This window comes from Lissotriton helveticus, chromosome 3_1 (assembly GCF_964261635.1).
Source record: "Lissotriton helveticus chromosome 3_1, aLisHel1.1, whole genome shotgun sequence".
Classification (NCBI taxonomy): domain Eukaryota; kingdom Metazoa; phylum Chordata; class Amphibia; order Caudata; family Salamandridae; genus Lissotriton; species Lissotriton helveticus.
The window spans coordinates 1,776,532,010-1,776,553,982 of NC_136061.1; the positions used below are offsets into that span (position 1 = coordinate 1,776,532,010).

Consider the following 21,973-nt stretch of genomic DNA (forward strand, 5'->3'; position numbering starts at 1 on the left):
TCACGCGATCACGTTTAAGCGCCAAACGTCATATTTGGTTGGCTGACTACAATCCTTAATCAAACGCTTAATGACTCCTCTGACAGGGTCTCTACCGAATATTCGTTTGTTGTACGAGAAGATGAATTCATTCATGTTATAACTGAAGTGAACGATTTTTAGAATCTAAATTTCTTGTGGAATAATCGAGTCTTTTGACATGATTCAGTAATGAGATAGATAGTCTTCGCCGTGATGTGTCATAACAACTCTTAGAAACATCAAGATTTCCTATTTTAAAAACACCAGTCCCCTCCAAACTCCTTGGCAGATATTTTCAGTGCACCTTGTTTTATCACATTCCCCGTTTACAAAAATCACTTCGTTAGGCATGCCTACCCTGTATCACATTCTGTGCTCAGATCGAAAATGCGACGTCGAGTGTCACAGCCGGTCACAGAAGGGACTGGCCTCCCTTGGGGTCGCACTCGCGGTCCAGTCTTTTCTGTGCTGCTTGCCAGGTGACCACGACTTGTGAGGTCACAAAGGGACACAGGAGAGATCACAGAGGACGTTGAGACGGCGACAGGTTTTCCTGTGGAGTTATCCTACCTTGTACTCCCTGGCCCACTGTCACACCACCTCAACGCAGTGCCTACACATGCAACAATGCAGGTAGGCGAAAGGCTCAGGGGTGCGGGGTCACCGAGAGCACTGTACTAAACCCGGGGGGTGAAGGACCTCAAACCTGCACATATTACACCCGTGTTCACTGGAACCTCTGAGACCAGAGCATCTGTGACTGCGGCCATATTGCCAGCACATCGCCACCCCGCACACAGTGGAGGGTACACCTAGTATGGCGTTACCATCCGCCACTGGCAGACAGGTGGTACCTTTGTTTCAGGGTTGTCCAATCTGCAACCTACTCCCGACTATCGGCAGGGGTATCCCCACCTACAATACGTAAACGATTCCAACTTCCCTGTTTTTATCATTACTCACAGACCACATGCAGCACCACAGATGGTAAAAATAAATGTCACCCCCTGCTACGGGGAGATCACAATACAAAGCGCTGATTACCACTCCCCCCTCCAATATACAGCTCTAATGACCGTATCTCTGAAAAGCCCTATCAGCATTTACTTCAAAACCAGTTGTACAACGCAGAGTATTACAGCGATTACCATCACTGATACCCGTGCGGCAGCACACAGCACTGATGGCAGCTTCTCCAACCCTGATTATTCGACCCACCCCTTAAAAAAAACTGCACTGTTATGTTATTTATGGGGCATTTGTAAAGCGCAACTGTTACCCTGAGGTGTCCTGGCGCTAGCTACAATCCTCTGAAAAAGTACAGATTAAAACCGGTGTGAGCACTAACAGCTCAATTAATTACTCACAATAAGAATGACCACTACACCAGCAATAACTATCACAGCTGCACCTCACGGGTCCGATGGCTGCAACACCTCTCGCTTCAATCAGCATTTACACCCACTACCTGCAATATACTGCAACCCCTAATCGGGAAGACCCTAACATCCATAACTCAACCCTGATGGTCATATCACCAAGAGTACCCACAGGTCCTTGCGGGCATTAGGCGTGTCGCCATGAACACCATGCTTTAGAACGCTCCCAAGTACCAGTGGGCACAGCTGAAATGCACGAGCACGTATGTCCCACAAGGCACTGCTAGGTCTTCAAGACCTTGGTTGTACCGCCAGGCACATCGAGCCCAACAGAGTGTTAAAGTATCCATGACACCTACAAGAGTTAGGCATCGCCAGTGCCATCACAGAACCAAGAGCACACGCCACTAAGGAGTTTGCACTGGCCAGGATGAGACGAAAAAAGCATTAAAACAAATGAAAATTAGCAGCCTTGACTACAGCCTTAATTTGAGTGAGAAGTTTTGGAGTGCAGTAGGAGGGCGCCTAAACTCTGAGTGGGTTGTTTAAGATGAAAGGACAGCAGCATGGGTGTAGGCGGTGATTGAGTGCATCCCCATTTTGAATCTAAAAGCTCTATAGAATTCAGATAAAGGCTCCTCCAGTTATTCGGTATTTATGGCTTGAACTCTTTGGTAGAGTGCAATCAACTGGTTCTGAGGATCCAAACAGACTGATCAAAAGGGGAGCATCTCAGTGCATGAATTACAACAGACCTGATCTACTGAAATGACTGAGAAGAGGGGATGATGGTAGTTGTTGAACAGGAATAGACAGAGGGGCAAGCCTTGATGAACACAGCTAAAAAGTGGGACTGTGGTTGTCAAAGGATTTAAGAGGGATATGTTTGGACCAACCTTCCAGGAAATTCTGAGACCAGCAGAAGGCTGTGCCTGAAAGTGCCCCACAGTGGGAAACCTACACAGTAGAATGCTAAACATAAGCAGAGGAAAGATAAGCACAAGGAAGCACAATCATCACATTGCAGTGATTGGATCAGATAGTACCCAGAACTAGCTAAGTACAATAACATATGGAAGGCTATGTAGACCCTTGATATTGGACCTAGCAATCTCTGTCAAGAAACATTTCCCTTTGAGCCCCAGCAAGGAGACGGTGTACCCAATCCTAGAAGATTCACAGTTTTAGTCTATATACATCCCAACTGCATACGCATAGCAGACTACCTGAACAATAGCACAATAGCACATGTGGTACGCCCACCGAAGCAGCACAGTGGAGAACAGGGCACACCAACTAAACCAACGGCATGGTGACAAATAATTCCCTTACGCCAAGTAGTGTTTCAACCATCCTCCAGAAGAGAGAAAACCTACCAACACTTAACTTTGCGGACTCTCAAATCACTTATTTCCCAAAAGTCCAATCTTACAACGGAACCAACACCCACAAACTGACCTCACAAATCATATGAGGATTCAAATACGTATACCAGATATAACACCATGAAACAAGATTAGTTAAACTTTACTACTGACTCACATACTCAGAAATATCAGTGCCCAGTCAAATACATATGAAAATCTTGAAGTCGCTAAATGTTTAAGCTCTGCATCTATCTCCCAATCTTTACTTTTCACAGTATACTCTGATCCCAGATGGACTGCTCCGAGACAGTCTACTAAAATTCAGCTCCAGCTAGAGATGCAACGGTAAAAACGTCACCCTGTATTATGTCCTTTTCAAGTACGCAAGTTTCCTCTACTTCAGGACAGATGTCTTCAAGAAAATTGTGGTTATCACCCGTCATAGGCTAAAAAAACTTGATACAACACCATCTCCAATCAACCAGTGACATTAATTTCAGTCAACTTACAGGAATAACAGTTAACTGAAATCTCCTAACTGCACCTAAGTGTATCACTCACTGGTGGAACTCTATCTGCCCTATCCAAAGAATAGAACACGGGTCACAAATTCAAATCCCATTGCATCAAATGCTATATCCATATTGATGGCCTTAAAATAATATTCTGAATAATAGCACCATAAAAAAGCGGACTGATGCTGTAATATGTACTATGTCTGTCATGTTATGATAGTCTTCCCCGTAGCATGTGTTGCATGCTCCTGTTTACCAATGCATGTTCCTCTGTACCAATGCATGCTTCAAGCTGATATGACACACAATCTCTATTTTGGCCAACACACATGGACACAAATTTCTCTTCTGTGATCGCCCCTCCATTTTTCAATCTTCCAAGCATGTCTCACTTTCTCTGTACAGTGATACATCTCTTATTGTCATACGTACTTAAATGCAATGAAAATACTTTGGCACACTCAATTAATCAAAGGCATTGTAAAGCACATGGCGCATCCAAAAACTAAAGCCACAGATAGCACAGGTAAAGAACTGACCAATGATGCAGATACACAGTACAGATCTAGCGCACTCAACAAAAAACAGAACAGGCATGGAAAAGTCAATCAGTCTCACTATTTAAAAACAATAAATACCTATGGGCTTTGCTAATGCTTTGAGGATGATGTTATGCATCAGAGTAAAAAAATATTCTTAGCTGATGCTTAACAGAACTTTAAAAAAGAAAAGGTGCAATGCTATATATGCTTGCATACATAATCACCATCGTTACAGATTATGTGGTATGACATGACTGACAGTTCAGGCTTTTATTTACCACTTTAAGATAGCCAAAGTATATTTTGGAGTAGTAAAAAAAAAATCACACATGCATGGTCAAAGTCAATAGGTTGCGCCTGTTTGACCTACTGGGTTTGCCAAGGCTTTCTGCTGAGGCTCTAAAGCATCAGTAAAAAGCAAAATGCTTTGAGCTCATGCTATGCCGCATTGGCATAAATAAATAAAAGGCGTAATGACGTACCTGCTACTGATGTCACTCTAAAGGGCACTTATGTGTTATGACATTTGTGCTCTTGAGTCACGACACATGCACCTCCAGAATAACAAGGGCACCGATTTTTTTATTTTATTTTACCAATCCAAGTGTCAGTTTGAAATTAAAAGCCAGGGTGCAGGGAGAAGGCAGGCATAACAGGAGAAGCAGCATACAAGAGAGCAAGTGGATGGGAGGGAGAAACATGGAACACATAGGGCGGGTATTCACTGGAAGCAACACACAAGGGTGAAAGAGCAAGAAAACATGCGTTCTGATGGTGTGTTTTCAGGGGAAAAAGCAGTTCTTTAATTATTAGCAGTGTAAAGATACAAATCAACCAATCCAAAGAATGGTAAAAGTAGCTATTCTCCAGGGGACGGTCAAACAAGTGCAAGAGGAATGCAAGCCATCAAATGAGAAGCAAGCCTATGAGAATGACAATAAAGACAATGAATGGTACGCAATAGGCGGGTGTTGAGCTCACTTGAAGTTTTTTGGTATGGTCCAGAAGAGGCCTTTGCCTGCAGACAGCTAAAAACTGTGCACTGATTATAAAGCAGTATTTTGTCCGGAGCGATGGCTGGATCCTTAAGAGAGTGTGTTTACAAACAAATGTTTAAATACTCTGTGTCCCACTTCTGCCTCCTTTTTGACGTCAATGACCACACAGTTATGCTTTGTGAAAGTGGGTATTGAAGACCACGTGGCTGCTGCACAGGTATCATCTAGTGTCATGCTTCCTAGGAAAGCAAAAGATGTTCTCTTCTTCCTCGTTGTGTGTGCTCAAGTTCTTTCCTAAAATGTTGCTCCTGCTGTCTAGTGGCTGCATTGTATCATCTGCACTGCCCGTCTTGCGATAGTTCCCTTAGAGACAGAAGACCTTTTAGTGTACAATGTCCCCCTTCCTGATGGCCTTTGTGTTTTCTAGATAGCATACTACTGGTTGTCGCACATCCAGAATGTGAAGAGCCTTCGGTATGAATCTTTGGTTAGTTTTTATTACCACTTTGTCTTTGTGTATCCGAAGACACAGTTCTTGTGGGGTAAACGTTTGGATCTTGTTAACCTATCTCAGTAAAGTGATAGCAATGAGAAAAGCCGTTTTTACGTTAAAAACCTGAGTCGGGCCTTGTGCATTGGTTCACAAGATGTCATTAGTTGAGTAAGCACCACATTGAGATTCGAAGTGGGCTTGGATGTGATTCTTTCCTTGCTCCTTATAAAAAACATTTAATTACTGGTGTGGTGAATCAACTTCTTCCTATTACCCCCCTTGTGTATATCACAATAGCCTCAATGTGTATCTTTCGTCAGGCGTACAAGAGGCACTTGTCCAGCAGGTGGGTATGGTATCTGATCATTGTGTTATCCTGTGACCAATCCCTGTGGTTCCCTTTCTTGTCCTAGTGTAAGAGCCGCTCGCATTTGTTGCTGTATAATCTTTTTGTGTCATCCACCTTGCATCTTCTGACATAATCCAGTTTTTCACGCATTCTAGATGTGTGCAGTCCTTTTGAAAAATTAATTCCTGCTTAGTCAAACGTAACTCATTTTTTCAAAGTATATTCCGCCAGTTGGTCCATATTCTATTGGCAATACACGACTGATATGAGTTGAATCCACCTGAAGCAGGCTAGTACCCAGCACTTTAAAATGTTGAAACTAAAGCCACACATTTGTAATATTGCAGGCGCCGACAGTCCAAAAGGGCCAGCAACGGGTTTCACCAGAGCTCATGAAAAAGTTCCCTATTTCTAAAGCTGCATTTTACTGACGGCTCCGTAGGTGATATTGACTGTGAAGGATGGAGGTCCATAAAGATCACTTTCCTTAGATACAGGGGATGTTTAAAATGCCTTAAATAGTTTCCTGGAAATTTAGATAAGTGGATTTTTCCAGAGGGAGAACTCGAGGAAAATAGTTTTCCTGCCCCCCCCCCCCCTCCCCAAAAAAAGCAAAACTACTATTTTCCATGTATTTGGGAGTGGAGGATATGGTTCACTATGGATTTGGTCTCAGATTTATTTTTAAGAATTCACCCTCAATAACATTCCCGACTGATTAAGATTGCTGAAAGAAATGCAGTCAATGTGCAAGGAGGTGTAGACTGAAACCACTTTTCTGATATTTAAGCCAAAACGGCCAGACAGAACTTTTTGTGGTTAATGATTTCCCTCTGACTTTTGAATTTGTGTTTATTTAACGAATGTAAGTGGCACGGAATTTAAAAACAATGGTGAAGCTTCCTATAGTCTGGTTACATTCTCAGGAACAGGGCTTCTGAAGCTTGTCCAAAGAGGAGAGCTTGGTTTCATAGACCCCACACTATCTCCCATTTGCCATTCAATGCAATAAAGCATCCGGCAACTGCCTGTAACTGGTATTGAGAGTATTACACTAATTGAGTAATCCTGGTATTAACTCCGTTCTTTGCCAGAGTAAACCTTGAGGTAAACCGTAGGCGTGGATTGGTAGGACAAATTCTTTAAAAATTTGCTTTAGATTCAGAATCTTTCATTAATATTTAAATGAATTAAAGGTGCTTGAAGGGATACACGGATGGGCTCGTGAGCAGGTATATATCACTATTATAAAAACATACCATTTAGTAAAGTTGAATAATGTACTTGATGGGTTTATAAAAGTTTAGCCGCAACAGTCATACAGCGTGAACAAGTTGTGAACATTTACCTTTAAAAAGGGGCATATATAAGAGTTAACAAGATCGATGGATGGAGGATAATCCAAGTATTTTTTTCAGCTTTAAGAAGTTGGGGATAGGAGAATGAGATGTTCCAAAATCTGAAGGCCGAAGAGCTGTGAAATAAACATTTTTAATTGGAACATGTTCCGATGCTACGACCTTAATTGCAGGAAGCTGTTTTACAGGCTGTAACTCTATGCTTGTGAGGTTTCATTAAAAGATTTGATAAATTCATTCTTTTTTGTTTCACAACGTGAACATAACCCCCAGCATCAGTTACAGCTAGGGTCATTGCAGGCAGATCAACGTAGCATTACATTGTCGATCATTTGTTAAATCTGACAGTAACTCTCCATCATTGTATTACAGCTTTCATGCAATGTCGGAGAATGGGTTTGTACACCCTCTGTCTCTTGTTTTGTTGTTATACTTGTTTCTTACGGGTCATACTCCTCGTGGTCTTTATCGGGACGCTAAGTTCATCCTTAATGAATGATACTGATGTGAAAACAAGCCACACACTATTTAGTTTAAAACTATTTGCAACTATTTTAGCAATTTGTGTGAATTAATAGTAATAGTTGTTTCAAGTGTGATGGGCTGCTCTTGTATTGGATTTAAAGTTGGCTGTTGAGAGGCAGCTGGTAGGTAAAGTCTGCCATATTTGAAGAGAGGTGGGCTAATATATTTGATTTTCAGTTGAGCAGGCATGTGGCAGGTGTAAGTCTATGTAACGGTGTAAGCAACCACAAGCGGTACCACTGCACAGCAGTGCCACTGATGCACTTGGCTGCAGATCACCATACATTCATTCAATAGTCTTTCTTTGCCTTACCTAGATGACTTTAATGACTAATATATGCCAATAGGCTGATTCAATCATGCTGCATTTAACCACATTATCGTCCTTGAAAGCTTTAACGACCAGTTAGAAAATTGATGACTCATTGTCTATCAGTACTTTATGGTTCAATATGATTCGAAGATTAGGGGATATACTTTCTAGTTATTTTCAGAAAGACATCTGGCTTGGGGCAAGTCTTCATTAGCCTCATCCCTCCCTGACGGTGGATCAGCTTCAATGAGGCGAAATAACAAGAAATATTTAGGGCCAGGGGAAAGGAACCCCTTCTTTTAACACCCTCCACACCTTTCTCATGCCTAAGTACGACCACAGCGTTGGCAAATGTGGAAAGCACACCAAATGCTGGTTTTGGCTTGAGGAGATTAGGAGACACTAGTCTGGTGCTGCTTTGATTTCCTAAGTGGCTGCATGAATGGCTGGGTGAAGAAACCATTAAGCAGCTTTTGACCATATGTTTGAGTTTGAAGAAACTATCATTTTGAGCGAACAGTGCTCTATTGTGGAGGTATATTTTAAAAAGGTTTCCAGTCTGATGATTCAGAGCATATCTCCAAACGTGTTCATCACACTGATGGTCAGCAAAGTGGCATCCATTTCTCCCTTTATCGTTAAAAAAAAAGAAATATGCCTGCATTCAAGGCTGCACGTGGAAAAAGGTCCACCTAACAACTACGGAATGTTCACAATAATTTAGAATTTCTAGAGCTCAGTAGTGCTCTATAAAAAGTTGTGAAAACCCCAATTCCCAGAAAAAAAGTAGTAAATTAAATTTAACAAGTCAAATACTTAGTGGAAAATTGAGGCATTAGCTTACATTGATATTTTAGGCTAAGTAAACTCTTTTGGACACTGCCATTTGCATCCAGCTGGCTGCTTTGGGGCAGATCCAATGTATTGTCAGAAGCATAACAACGCCTCTCCCTACACACGAGACTTAGAGCTGATGGAAGTAAGAGATCCTCATCCATCCTCTGTAATTCCCCTAGGAGTTCAATGCAGAGGCGACCCCAAAGGAGCAACTCACACCCTTTGTGTCTTTGTATAACCTGACAGACTTGAAAGATGTGGGAAGACCTTAATAGTTCTCCGTTGAGTTCTTAATTGCTGGCAATGTGCTGTTCTACGAAATAAAGTCCTAAGGCCAAAGGTGGACTTTTAAATTTAGCAATTGTTTTTATTGACCAGCCATAGCTGTCTGTGAGATGACGACAGTGAGTATATGGACTGGCATTGTTAACATTTATGGATGTCATAGAAGCTGATTTTGAAGGACACAGAAATTTAAGTTGCTAGGGTTAACATGCTCCTTATGTGGGATCTGTCCATCGCTGACCTAGCTGCAGAGTTCTGGATCTTCCAAAGTACAAACTATGGATGTGGCCAAATTAAATAGAATTGAGATATTCAAATCATGGCAATACTAAGACTATAGAATAACTTTCCCAATAGGAAAGTTAAGGAATTGGCCAAGTCAGTACAAGGTGCATCATGAAAACAAACTAATATACAACCTCTGTGTCTTGATGTCCATGGGAGAGTACAACTCTCACACCACAGACTTAGAGATGCAGAGTAAGGAGCACACTCTTGGTGACCAGTGGGTAGAAAGGAAGTCTGTATTATTTCTACAAGCAGTAACATTGTTTCTGCTTCAAGGTAGATCCAAGGTGTTTGGCTTGGAGCTGTTGGTTACTTTATGGGAGAGTGTGGTCTTTCGAGAGCTGGGTCTGAGATTACAACGCCTTTATAGTTCAGCATATATGTGTTATACAAGGATAACATGACTTCATAAAATGTTAAAGGGTTGGAAGCAAACTTTAAAAAGTGAAAGGGTTGGGAGAGTGTCATCTGCAACTCATCGAATAACCATATCCAGATAATGACACAGTCCAAATTACTCTGCGTGTAACTTGACTTTTTTTTATTATCTCTCACCTACCAGACAACGCAAACTGTTTGTGAAAAGACATAATGTCAGCTTACAGTGGGCTTAGAGCCTGCCCTCTGCTTACTTACCATTGATCGACTTTCTTGTCACTCTTATTTCCTTGCTTTTGACATGTAACCTTGTTTGGCCTATCCTTCCTTCTCTTGTGTTTGTTTCTCCCCATAGCATGTACTCCACTTCTTACTTTTTGGGCACTGCTTTTTTTTCTTTTTGGTTAAGTACTTCATGAGAGCACATGTATTTTCCAACTGTCTCCAGTGGGTCCTTTTCTCCCCGCCATACTTGCATGTTGCTCCCTCAGCCACGTGCTTCTCCAGGGACAAGATGCTTAGTGCAATCAATCAAGGTAACACATAACACTTGGAGGTTGGTTAAAAAATAAATAAAAATTGTCCTACGTTTACTTAGTGTCGGAGTACAATTTGATTAACTATCATTTGCCGCTCCATAAGGCTAATAGCAGAGATAGTTTTGCAAATTGTGTGGTTGAATACACTACTTATTCATTGTTATTGGAAATAATAAATGCTGAGTGCAGCACAAGAATATTTGTTTCTAATAAACTATCGTGCATTAAAGGGTATGATACTTTCCCAACTGCAATGTTTGATGCCATCCTTTGGGATGGACCACGATCCCATGTCTGTTTTTTCTTATAGAAGGGTAGAATGGCGCATTTCCTTGCTTGTGAAATGGGACCATTATTAAGCAAATTCTTAAAAGTTGGGATTGTAATAGCCCTCCAGTCATTGCTTTATTTTAGTACTTGATAATACCAAGACAATTATGCAACAGCTGTCCCCAAGCAACTATAGCTCGGGCTAATGAGCAAAAGGTAATCTCTAATAAATAAGGAGCATATCATTCAGTCCACAGTGGACCACATTTTCGTCTTAGGGTCAACTGCTTAGAGATCCACAGATGTGGTGAGACACTAATGTTGATGTTTTCAAGCTGCATTTGATTTAGATGACAAATATTCTTCAGGACAAAAGAAAGTTTCTTTTCACTAAACCTAAGATATACAATTGGCGGCTTGCTAAAACCTAGCAAGACATTTTTTTTTCCCAATGTACATTTGGGTGTTCATCTTTTTTCTCTAAAACCAAAGCAGTGTTGGAAACGGTTATTGTTATCGGACTATCGATATGGGGCCTGTCAGTTGTCCTGTTATTAAACGCTTTTCATGGGTAGTTAAATCCGCATACCCTGTATGGGGTCAAGCTGATGGTAATAGGCCCTAAAGTGGACCGGCTAGGAGTTGAAAGTTGTTACCATGGTTCAAGCTGCAAGACTAGAATTGGGTACCAGAGTCTGCGATTTACCTATTCTTTAAAGGTCTCCAAAGATTAAACCAAGATCTAATTATTATGTTGGAAGTCTTTGTTGGAAAAGAGGAATTTATTAGCTTCCCAAAGATTTATATTTCATAAAGACAAGTTGTAGTTGGGCACATAATTCTATTATTGATGTCTCTGAGTCAGTTGTCGGTCAGGAACCTGTTATAAGATAGCTAGTCGGAGAAGTCAGTTAAAAGAAATTAGAAATACTTAAGTGATACAAATTACATTTTCCAACTCTTTACCTGACTTGGATATAGTGATATACTCCTCTAATTGCCTACGCTTTCTGACAGAAGGAAAAGCATCCAAATATTCCACCTAAGACTAGAGCTCAACCTAGCCTGGCAAATGAAAGGGTTAATAGCATAGATTTAATCCAATAGAGAAAATTCTATTTGAAAACTTGGGAGTAAAAATTGATGCAACTCATCTACTTTGGGACCATCCAGTATTTCTAGATCAACGTACATTAAAACTGTACCTGTTTCGAGGGAAAAATACAAGGGGTTAGAAATTGTTTTGCTTTGACGTTACTGTATAAGAGGCAATCTATAGATGTCAAACATTAAGACAACTAATCAATTGTATCTCTGTAAGTTTTTTATGAGATGTATTGAAAAGTAAAAACTGTCTTGCCATCCAAGCATACACATTTTGTTGAGAACACTCAATGCAGTAAAAAGCAAACATCTGCATGCAGGCCTAGAATGGATATTTGGTCTGAAGACCTATTCTCTGAGAAAGTTTTTTTATCCATTTAATTCTTACATATATAGGTTTTACTACATATGGAGATGTTTTGACGATATTTATGATCAGAAGGGCAGCCTGCTTTCTACGAAAATGTTTTCGAATATTTGTTTACAAGATCCACACAAAAACTCAAAGCAACTGACTCAAAAAAGGTTTTTTCAGCAGAAAGATCAACTCTTTTTAATGGACTGGTTAATCAAAAGTAATAAAATATGGTACATGAATATGTGAATCCTAGAATAAAATGTCAACACTGCCAAGTTGCTGTCCAAACATGACGATGTGCTGAAAATACCATCCAATCATCCTATTTAAAATTTATGAAACGCACTCACTGTAAAGAAATAAGCCATTGGTCACAAATGTGCCGATTCGGGGTCAGCACAAAGTAAATCCCTGAACCAATATAACATGAGATCTCAAACAAAAACACCATCCCATCGGTAAGGATGACATCTAAGCATGCTTGCTGTCATTAGCACAGAGGGGAAGTATGTGACTTCCTGAAACAGTATCACACCAGGCAAAAACAAAACTGAGTTTTGGCAAGACCTTCATACTAATGTACATGCTATCTTCGAAGCCATTTAGCAGGCAATCAGAACCCAGTCCCCGTGAAATGCACATGGTGAGGTACAAGACTGGTTAAAACATACCAAGCTCATGCATACACATATTCATCTACTTAAATAAAAGCATGTGCTATCCCCCTGTAAATGTGTGCCTGAAAAGGACGCACTGCATCCTCACTGTGATTTCCTCTATAAAATTATGGCGGTTAGGTGTACCTATGTGGCATCCCAGACAGGCATATTGCTCACTAACTCCATACTAGGTTTGAACCAAAATCATACAGCTTTTGAATCGAGGATATTTAAAGGGATCTCAGAACTTTTCCTCATGCTGATTTCACCACTTGCCAACCCTTAGAGATGCCTAAACTAGCCTTGCTCACAATCCTCCTACTCAGCAACATGTAATGATCCACACTTCGAAAAACGTGCCCTCCAACATCCCAGTTAACTAATCAAAGACAATGAGGGCTCTCATTAACTGCCTGCCAACCAAGGTGTGCACAATACAGTTCAAGATAATGGCTCAGACTCATTGCTAGATTGCACAATATTCTACCAAAAAACCCACCACAGATTGAGTAGAGAATAAGATTCAGAGAAGAGTGTGAACACGTCGTCTAACAACTAAAAGGTTTTTGGTCACGAAGTCTTCATTTTTACCCATGCGATTTAGGTCACATTAACAGACAAGAAACCTCCAAGAGCCGAAATATTTTGCCAATATGGACGACTGAGGACAACTTTGTTCGTGTTCGATAAATACCATCTTCAGACTAAAGGAGTCTGGGATTTCTCCGGGAAAGGTCCTACTTCACCTATCTTTTATTAAATGCTCATAGCTCATTATTTATGATGTACGCAGTCATAATAAAACGTGTTCTTGCGTTCTATTTGTGTAACACGTCTGCTATTGTCATGAGCAGGCTCGGTCCCAGTGCAAGCACTGGCCTCTAGAGAGCCATGTTGCAAGCACTAAGTGAAACCATTAAGATCTCAACTACTGGTACACTTACCTGTCACTGTATCCAACTGGAATCAACAGCCTGCTTCAGCACCACGGCCCAAGCCTCGACGCCTAGCAGCACCATCTTGGCCCAAAAATCTGAAACACCTGTTTCTGCACCGAAGTTACGTTTGAAACAGGCCTGACACTCTCGCTAAAACTGCCGGAGCTGCGTAATGTCATTCACCTCTGCACAGGGCAGATACTTGCACGTCCCCCACAGCAAGAGCCTGTGGCAGCGCAACCTAATAAAAGGAAGCTTACTTTTGAGGAGGCCATGTAGGAAGAACTCGACATAATTTACCTGCCATGCAGAAAACATAAAAACAAATAAACAAGCATTTGCAATGCAATAGGTCTCGCACTACTGAAAGTTTGAGCTGTTGGTGATGCATTATTGTTTTCAATGCCAATAGCTCAAACTTTCAGTAATGCGAGACCTATTGCATTGCAAATGCTTGTTCTTTCGCCCCCCCCCCCCACCCCACCCCACACACAAACACAATGGTGCGGCACTGCATTGGCAGAGTCAATATATCAACAAGTATTTCAAAATCTATCAGGAATTGTGAAAGAACATTTTTTCTTTTGTAATTCAGAAGTGTGAGACAAACAAAGATTTAAATAGGAGCAAAACAAATCAGAAGACTTGTCTTGGTGATGTGCAAATGACAAATGGTTGCAGAAACGCACTTTCCAAACATGCACCATATAGTTTTATCAGTAAAATCAGGCCATTTTAATCTGAACATCTTTGAATTTAATAATTCAGCCAAGGCAAAACACCTTTTATCTGTGGCGGTTGAGGCACCCGTATTTTAAACACCGTATGCTTCAAAACCCACCATATGAGTGTCGAACTCTAAGCGGGTGCTACCATGATGTGGGGGTAGACTCACAAGATATCAACAGCTCCAAAAGATTTGGTGCACTCACAAGGAAAGTCTGTTGTTATTTTAATCTGAACAAAAGTGTTTCTGCAACAATGCCTTTCTCAATGTTCTCCAATTAAAAACAACTCACTGGACGCAAAATTAATGCCATTTAAAAATGCACCAATGTTTTTCCTATTGGCAATTCAAAAATCATAGGCAGTAGCAAAGGACTATACAGTCTCACTCGGAACATCAAATACGATAGTTGCCATGATGTTATATCATAACATTCCAAATGGCAGCCTGAGTATTCCTCGTTCATAATTGTAGCATAAATGCCTTCATAGAGTCTTAGTTGGCGGAAGGCCCTAGAGCATCATAAAAAGGTGTCCCGTAACCAACGATTCAAAAATGTGCAATTCAACATATTACACCGTGCCTACCTTACACCGGCGCGACTCAAGCATTTTTACCCGACCTCCCACTTTGAATGCCCCCGCTGCAATACACCAGATGCCCCATTCATTCACATATTTGGACATGCCCCAAACTACAAACCCTATGGGCGACGGTCCATACCACTCTGCGAACAGTTACCGGCCTCGCGGATCTTCATACATGGGAGGCTTGTGCCCTAGGCATTTTTAAGCGTAACAAACGCAAGAAGCTAGAAACCAAATTTGCAATTCTAGCCATATTGTTAGCTAAGCGCAGCATAGCGATGCATTGGCGCGCGACGGAGGGCCCCCCTCTGGCAGCGTGGTGGGGGGTGGTAAAGAAATGGACGGCAGCCGAAGAAGACCGTATCCGCTTAGAAGAGGCTCGAGGCATACGCCGGCGACCTATCTCCCTTGAATGGGCGACACTCCTTCACGCATTCCAGCAAGCACAAATGACAGGTGGAGTCCCAGCGCAGGATCCATGAGAGACACCGGGTTCCCACAACTCCACGCCAGTCTGCGGGCGCTCCCCCCGCACCCCATCACGCCCTCGCTAGGCTACCGTTCTGCCTAAGTGACACTGCCTTGTAGGAACCACTTTGACTGGGATTTGCGAAACTGATGAGCTACGACTTCAGTCTGGCTCCCTATCCTATTCGCCCCCTTGCCCCCCTCACCCTACATTTTCCCTGGTTTTGCAACCCCCGGTTCCAGTTAGAATTTGGATCATCATTTCATGCCATCACTCACGGGAAGAAGGGACATGGAAACTGTGGCATAAGCCAAAGAACTGCAGTCCCTATTCCACTGACTGTATCTTGAATACCTCCTGATCTCACAGGTGGTAGTGATGTGCAGGTTCCTCCCGTTCCCCATCTCCGGCATCCAATCCAAGATAAGATCCTCCGCCGCCACTATGTAAAATATTAGCACTAGCTAAGTGTAATATGTTACAGATGCCAATGCTTGCTATATGTCATGTTTTGAAAGGTAAAATCCAATAAAAAGGTTTAAAAAAAATGTTTCATAGTCTTAGTTCCTTTATATGGACGAAATACTTCAGGCATGACGATTGATTGGTCAATGTAAAAGCACAAAAACACCAGTTATGAACCAGATACGTATCTGGTTCATAACTGGTGTTTCATAATAGCCCTCTGAATTTGTTACAAGAGATGTGAACACTCTGTGAGAACTGTGACTTGTACATATGTTAGAATTGAAAATCACGAAAAGAATTTTTTCCGTTAACTCACCACCGATACGTGGACCTATTGTTTTTGTGCTTTTACATTGATGTTATATCGTGTGAATGTGTGTTGTATGACTGAATGGCCAAGTGCGTATGAAATATGTAAATGTTTTATTGTGATTTATGTTTTTGGATGTATATATTGTATATAAAATTCTTTTGTATTTCCATGCACTAAAAATAGTGTTACAAAAAGAAAAAATTCTATAAATGAGAATAAATCTCGCATGTTGCTAAATTGTTAGCAGGTTGTTTTTGTTTTATTCAAAACAGCTACTTTGGGAAATAGTGTGTTGGTTAACCAAACTCAACATTCCTGGCAGATTTTAGCTTGGGTGCGGTAAAAAGGCCAGCTCGAGTGCAGGTCGACATGTACGTGGTCAGTGAAACAGAGGTGAAATGGATGCTGTAGTCACAAAGATGGTGGGGCACATAGCAACTTAGCAGATTCAGGTTTCACACTCCATCCTTTTGCCATGGGCAACACCTCAGTCAATATCGATCCGCATAAGCTCGTCTACAGCTTGTTGATACAGTATTTTACTATCTTTGATGCGTTGAGGCGGCGTGGTAGGTGGTGTACATCAGATAGCACAGAGTGCGGGGCCACAGTGGATGCACAGACAGCATAAGAACAGGCGAGCTAGTGGAATCAGTAAGATTGTTATCATTTTCCAACCCCAGGAGACGAGCAGTTGCCAGAATCCAGAGCTCCAAGACCAAGGAGTTCCAGTTTCTTGATGGATTTCGGAAGCAATTAGGTGAAGCTTGGAGATAGCATCATATACTGATGGTGACAAATCAGGAATATACACACAACAGCTTGCGCCGATGATGCGGCAGGCTCCTCCCCTATCCGCTATGATGACGTCCAGCACCATACAATTTTGGAGGGCAACCATGCGGGTGGCATCAAGTTCATCAGAGTAGTTGGTCAGTATGCCTGCAGTCACATTAATTGTTGCTTCAAGGACTCTGGTTAATCTTCTGATTTGGAGGCTGTTGGACAAAGGACCCCAGTACAGCAACAGTCCTTTCATAGCATCATAGAACTGTTGACCAGTGGTGTCTGTCTGGTCCACATATGGCAATTGTCTTCTTTAGCGGTGGTACATATTGTCTCTGTTAAAAGCGGGTGGTTGGAGGAAAGCAATGTAGCATGTGCCACTCCAGTCGCGAGGTAACTATGTGTAAGCTTTGTTTCCACACACAAAATGCAGTCTTGTAGGAAGGCGGAGGTATGGGGTGATATTGTCATAAGTCATTGTAGTATTGCATAGACTGACTCCTACCGTTATTTTTCCTCGGCCTTGCAGACATAATGTACCAGGGCGTGGCGTGACAGAAATGGCAACTGTTTTGGCTCGAATGGTAAAGAAAGTGTAACCCCACGTACCTCGCATAGGGGTGGACATGATGGTACGCATTGGTGCTGACTCAGAGGCATTACAGATGGTATTGTTGTGGGCATGGAATGTCCAAAGAAAGGGCTGGAATGTGGTAAGGTTGCCAGCGTCGCCACGTAAGGGAAAGACGTTTGTCAGGTTGTACATCAGAGTGCAAGTATAAGCAGACGAGGCAGGGAACACTAGGAACTGTACAGTGTGTTGAGTTGCATGAAGTAGAAGTCCACAAACATAACAGTCAGTTGCACCCGCAACTTGATTAAACTGGTGCAGCATTTGGATGAAATTACTGAATTCAGAATGTCTGTTGAAGTGAGAATCAGGCCACGGAATATACAAATGTTCAGGGACTTCAGATGGATGTGGGGCAGGACAGTGTGGTGGGCTGGAGCAGTTTCTTCAATAATCCAGAACACTACACTGAACAGAACAGCTAATGTAGTCAGGACAATCAGTACTATTGTTCGGGTACTGTAAACTCTCATTCTAGCTTTCTTCAGCGTGGGGGTAGTACCACAGGTGCATGTGGCCTCTGGATTCATACCGTTCCCGTGTCATTGACTGTTTTCTTCATCGGGGGGAACACTGGCAGACCTGGATGATGGCCCTTGTTGGTAACCATTGTTCAAGGGGGTGCGTAGTCTTTGGTACTCTTGAATAGGACGGATCGTGACATATCCGGGTTTTGGGGACATTGGTCCCACATTATCGTAACCTCCAGCCATAATAGCTCTAGAAGTGTCCCGAGAGTACTGCAATGTCCCTATTAGCCGCCAATAGTTGGTGGTTGCTTCACTGACCAATATCTGCCCCGGTAACCCACCACTAGGGGTACCCAGGACCCTCAGTCAGGTTTTACTACCGCCCTGCAGCAATGGACAATGGTTTACTAACGGCCCTTGGAGCTGGGCTGGTTCTTCAGCTTATTTTCCAGACAGACTAGACGGACCAGAAAGGGATTGCAGTCAGGACTGGGGCCACTGTAGTCAAAGACACCATCGAGGGAAGAAGATCCAGGCGACGTTGGTTGCGGAGACTCAAGTCTGCTTTCCGCAGGTGCACTCCTCAGTTACCGATCTCCCCCTCCTCTCCGGGTCGTCAAGCTGAGACCACCGAGCCTCTGATGGAGCCCCGCGTTGGGCGCCAATTGTAGAAACAGGGGGTCTTAGAAGTAGACCACTCAGCGGTGCAGGAAACACCCAAGTCCACAGCTTCCTCCAAGTATGTTAAAAAATGGGAGACCACACCACTGCGAGTGAAGAAACACAGGTTTATTAATCTTACACAGGAATCTCTAGAAATGGAAAAGTGTCTGTGACCCACTGTAGGTAGGTAATGGGAGACTGTTCGACTTGCAAGGAGCAGGCAGCATCCTTTATAGGATGTGGACACTCCCCTCGCAACAGAAGGAACGCAGAAAGTCCATATAGCCTGCAGAGATGGAGATACAGATCACCTGCCCTTTGTCACGGAGCTTGATGCAGGAATGGGGCAGTCTAAGCCTTAGGCACATCACCTGCCTCTTGCTGAGTAGTTGGAACAGGAATGAAACCCGCGGGCGAGGTCATCTGCCATCTCAACATTCCTGGCACATTTTAGCATGGGTGCGGTAAAAAGCACGAGTGCAGGTCGACATGTACGTGGTCAGTGAAACAGGTGAAATGGACGCTGTAGTCACAAAGATGGTGGGGCACATGGCAACTTAGCAGATTCAGGTTTCACACTGTCCTGCCAGTTATTGCATGCACAAACCTCTCGCTTGCCACAAATTCGAAAATTCACACATGCCGAAAATTAAATGAGTCCCTACATATGGGTACTTAGTCCCTAGATACTCTTTTTTCTTATTTCTGCAATCACATACCAACTCCGAATCGGCATAAAAAGCGATTCTTTATCATTGTTTACTACACCAGGGTAACACATATACACAATGTATATATATATATATATTCACAATTCCTTCCTACCCATTATTTCTAAAGGATGGTTGCTAAACACAAACAAAGATTGTTAAGCAAGCTGTATAAGCGCTAGTCCAATATACACTGGAGGGGGTAGATCAACTCTCCACACAGTCCAAATAGTGTGTATCCAATTTTCTTGCGTAACAATAGTGATCTGTCTGTCTCCTCTAAGCTGTAGGGTAGACTCATTTCGGCCCACTAGTTAGGGCCTCATCAGGACATGGGCAAAAGGAACAAAAACCTACAAAGTAACATATATGTATAAGAATCATCTCTAGAACGTTATTAAACCATTATACAATTCATGTATGTGTCGTACTAAATAATGCCAAGTGAATTCATAAACTCTATTAGGAGACATGTTAGAACCTCACATTCCAAGCCACCTTGTGCGAAATAAAACAGAACAGTGAGATTTGCCAAAAATGAGTCCATAGACGATTAAGGCACCTTTATGCACCGTAGGAAGATCACCAAACAGTGCACAGAGCCGAAATGAAGCGTGTACACGAATAACTACACCAGAGAACAATTGAGATTTCTATAAAAAACTTTTTCAAACAATTGAACACATAGTATTCAACAACCCCAAAGTTGGAGTGAGGAAATGGGCAAAAATGCTAATACTTACACCGCACTGAAGGAGAGAATTGAACCAAAATGTACGGCTTCAGATGAAATTGAGGGATCAAGCTATCTCCTCTCAAGTCATCAGGGTAGTGCCTCTAAAATAATCTAGTAAAAAAACAGATATGGGGACGAAAATGATATGTCAGCCAGCGCCCACACTGGCATGCTGTTTAATCCTATTACTTGTAAGGGAGCCACAAGATACCTGCAGAATGAAAAAAGGTGGACCCTCCACAGGCAACTGTCTCAGCAGGGGGGGGCGAAGAACGCAGTATAGCTGTTCTGCCGGCACCGGGGCCCAGGCTGAGGAAACAACAAACGTGCTTGATTTTCAATAAAGATATCTAGTAAAATAGAATAGGCTGCGAGAAAAGTATGTCGGCAAAGACCGCACTAAATCATACCATGCCTACCATCAAAGAGAGGTAACTAATCTCACTACGACCAAGGGTGCTCCAAAAATACCTGCAATACTTAGACAGCTTCCTCTACAGGCAATGTCTCTAAGGGGTAAAGGAGAAAGGTCAACCAGGCTCCAGGCAGCGGGAACGGCAAACACGGTTAAAGCAACTCGCTCCGGACCAGGTGCCGACAATGCAAGCACGTGGTAGAGTACGAGATCTGTGGACAAGACACAGCATCCCTGTCCCCAACAGGTGAAGCCAAAACAAACAAGCAGGGAATCGAAATCAGTGGTGCGCGCGCACCACAGAGGAGTGGGAATTGAAACCAGTGATGCGCGCGCACCACAGTGGAGCGGGGGCTAGGGATCGCGGCAGTGACGCGAACCAGAGCTGCTGCGCGTGCTAGACACCGGTGGGAATGGGCGGAGTAAAGGCGGGACATGCGCCCGCCGTTGCACAATTGCGTGCTCTATTTCTTTTTTAAAGCGCGCTAAAGCCCATGCCAGACGGGGAAAGCATAACCACATGCACGAGCTTGTGGGTAGCTTTCTAAAGCCCGTACAAGAGGTCTCTAAAAACGCCTAAATGTCTCATGAAAAAAGGTCTGATTACAAAGAGCAAATGCAAGACATGCGTCGGAATATTATGGCTTGGGTAGTGTGCAGTGCACACCACAAGGGCCAAATTTCCGTGGCTGTGCACTAGAGCAATAACCATAACTTTAGCGTTCAACTGCTTTTTTCTGGTCTCTCTCTATATATATATATATATACATCAACCTCTCCACAATGAGCCAGCCTGCCTCCATATTTTTTGTGCTGAACTTTCTCCAGACCATCACAAAGGTCCACTCCCTTTTTCACTCCTCATAAGCGGCCACACTCTCTTGCTCTACATGCACCACAACTCACTTTTTGTTGCTCTCACACTGTGCTTCCCATTATTTTCCACAGTAACCTACTCCCTGTCCTGCTGCTGCTGCTCCCACGCACAGGAGTCCTGAAGGCACCGCTTCAACTCCCACGCCCAGAACCTGCTCTTGCTTCTTAACACGTATAAGGTATATGTTTGCGGAACTCTGCTCCCCACATGCAGAAAAGGGGCCGCTGCTGCCAATGCGCAGGCCAGTAGACGGCACTTCCTGACGCTTCTAGCGTTCGGAGATGGGAAGAGGCAGGTGCCGCTTCTGATGAGCAGAAGAGGGGTGAGGCAGGTGCCACTTTCCACATGCGGAAGGCAGGTTTCCCACCAAGGGGAGGAGGTAGATCGGGTGCCATTTCCAGTGTGCAGAAGAGAGGCACCTGCCGCCTACTGCAAGGAGAAGGGGCAGGGGGGGCGGCTGCTGCTTCCCTCACACGCACGAGTGCAGCCATGCAGCTAAACTCCCACGTGTGAAATGGGAGGAAGGTAGCTGCCGCTTCCCTTCACAGGAGCCTGTGAGCTGCCCCTTTCCTCCCATGTGCAGATGGGAGAGGTGGCTGCCGCAT

The 21,973-nt window shown here is 43.1% G+C and overlaps 1 protein-coding gene and 1 pseudogene across 1 annotated transcript in view; both read right to left on the minus strand.

Moving 5' to 3' along the window:
• ARID1A (AT-rich interaction domain 1A) overlaps positions 1-21,973 on the minus strand; it is a 579,170-nt gene that overhangs the window by 527,918 nt on the left and 29,279 nt on the right. The window lies entirely within an intron of this gene.
• On the minus strand, positions 16,568-17,494 carry LOC144825343 (syncytin-1-like; annotated as a pseudogene).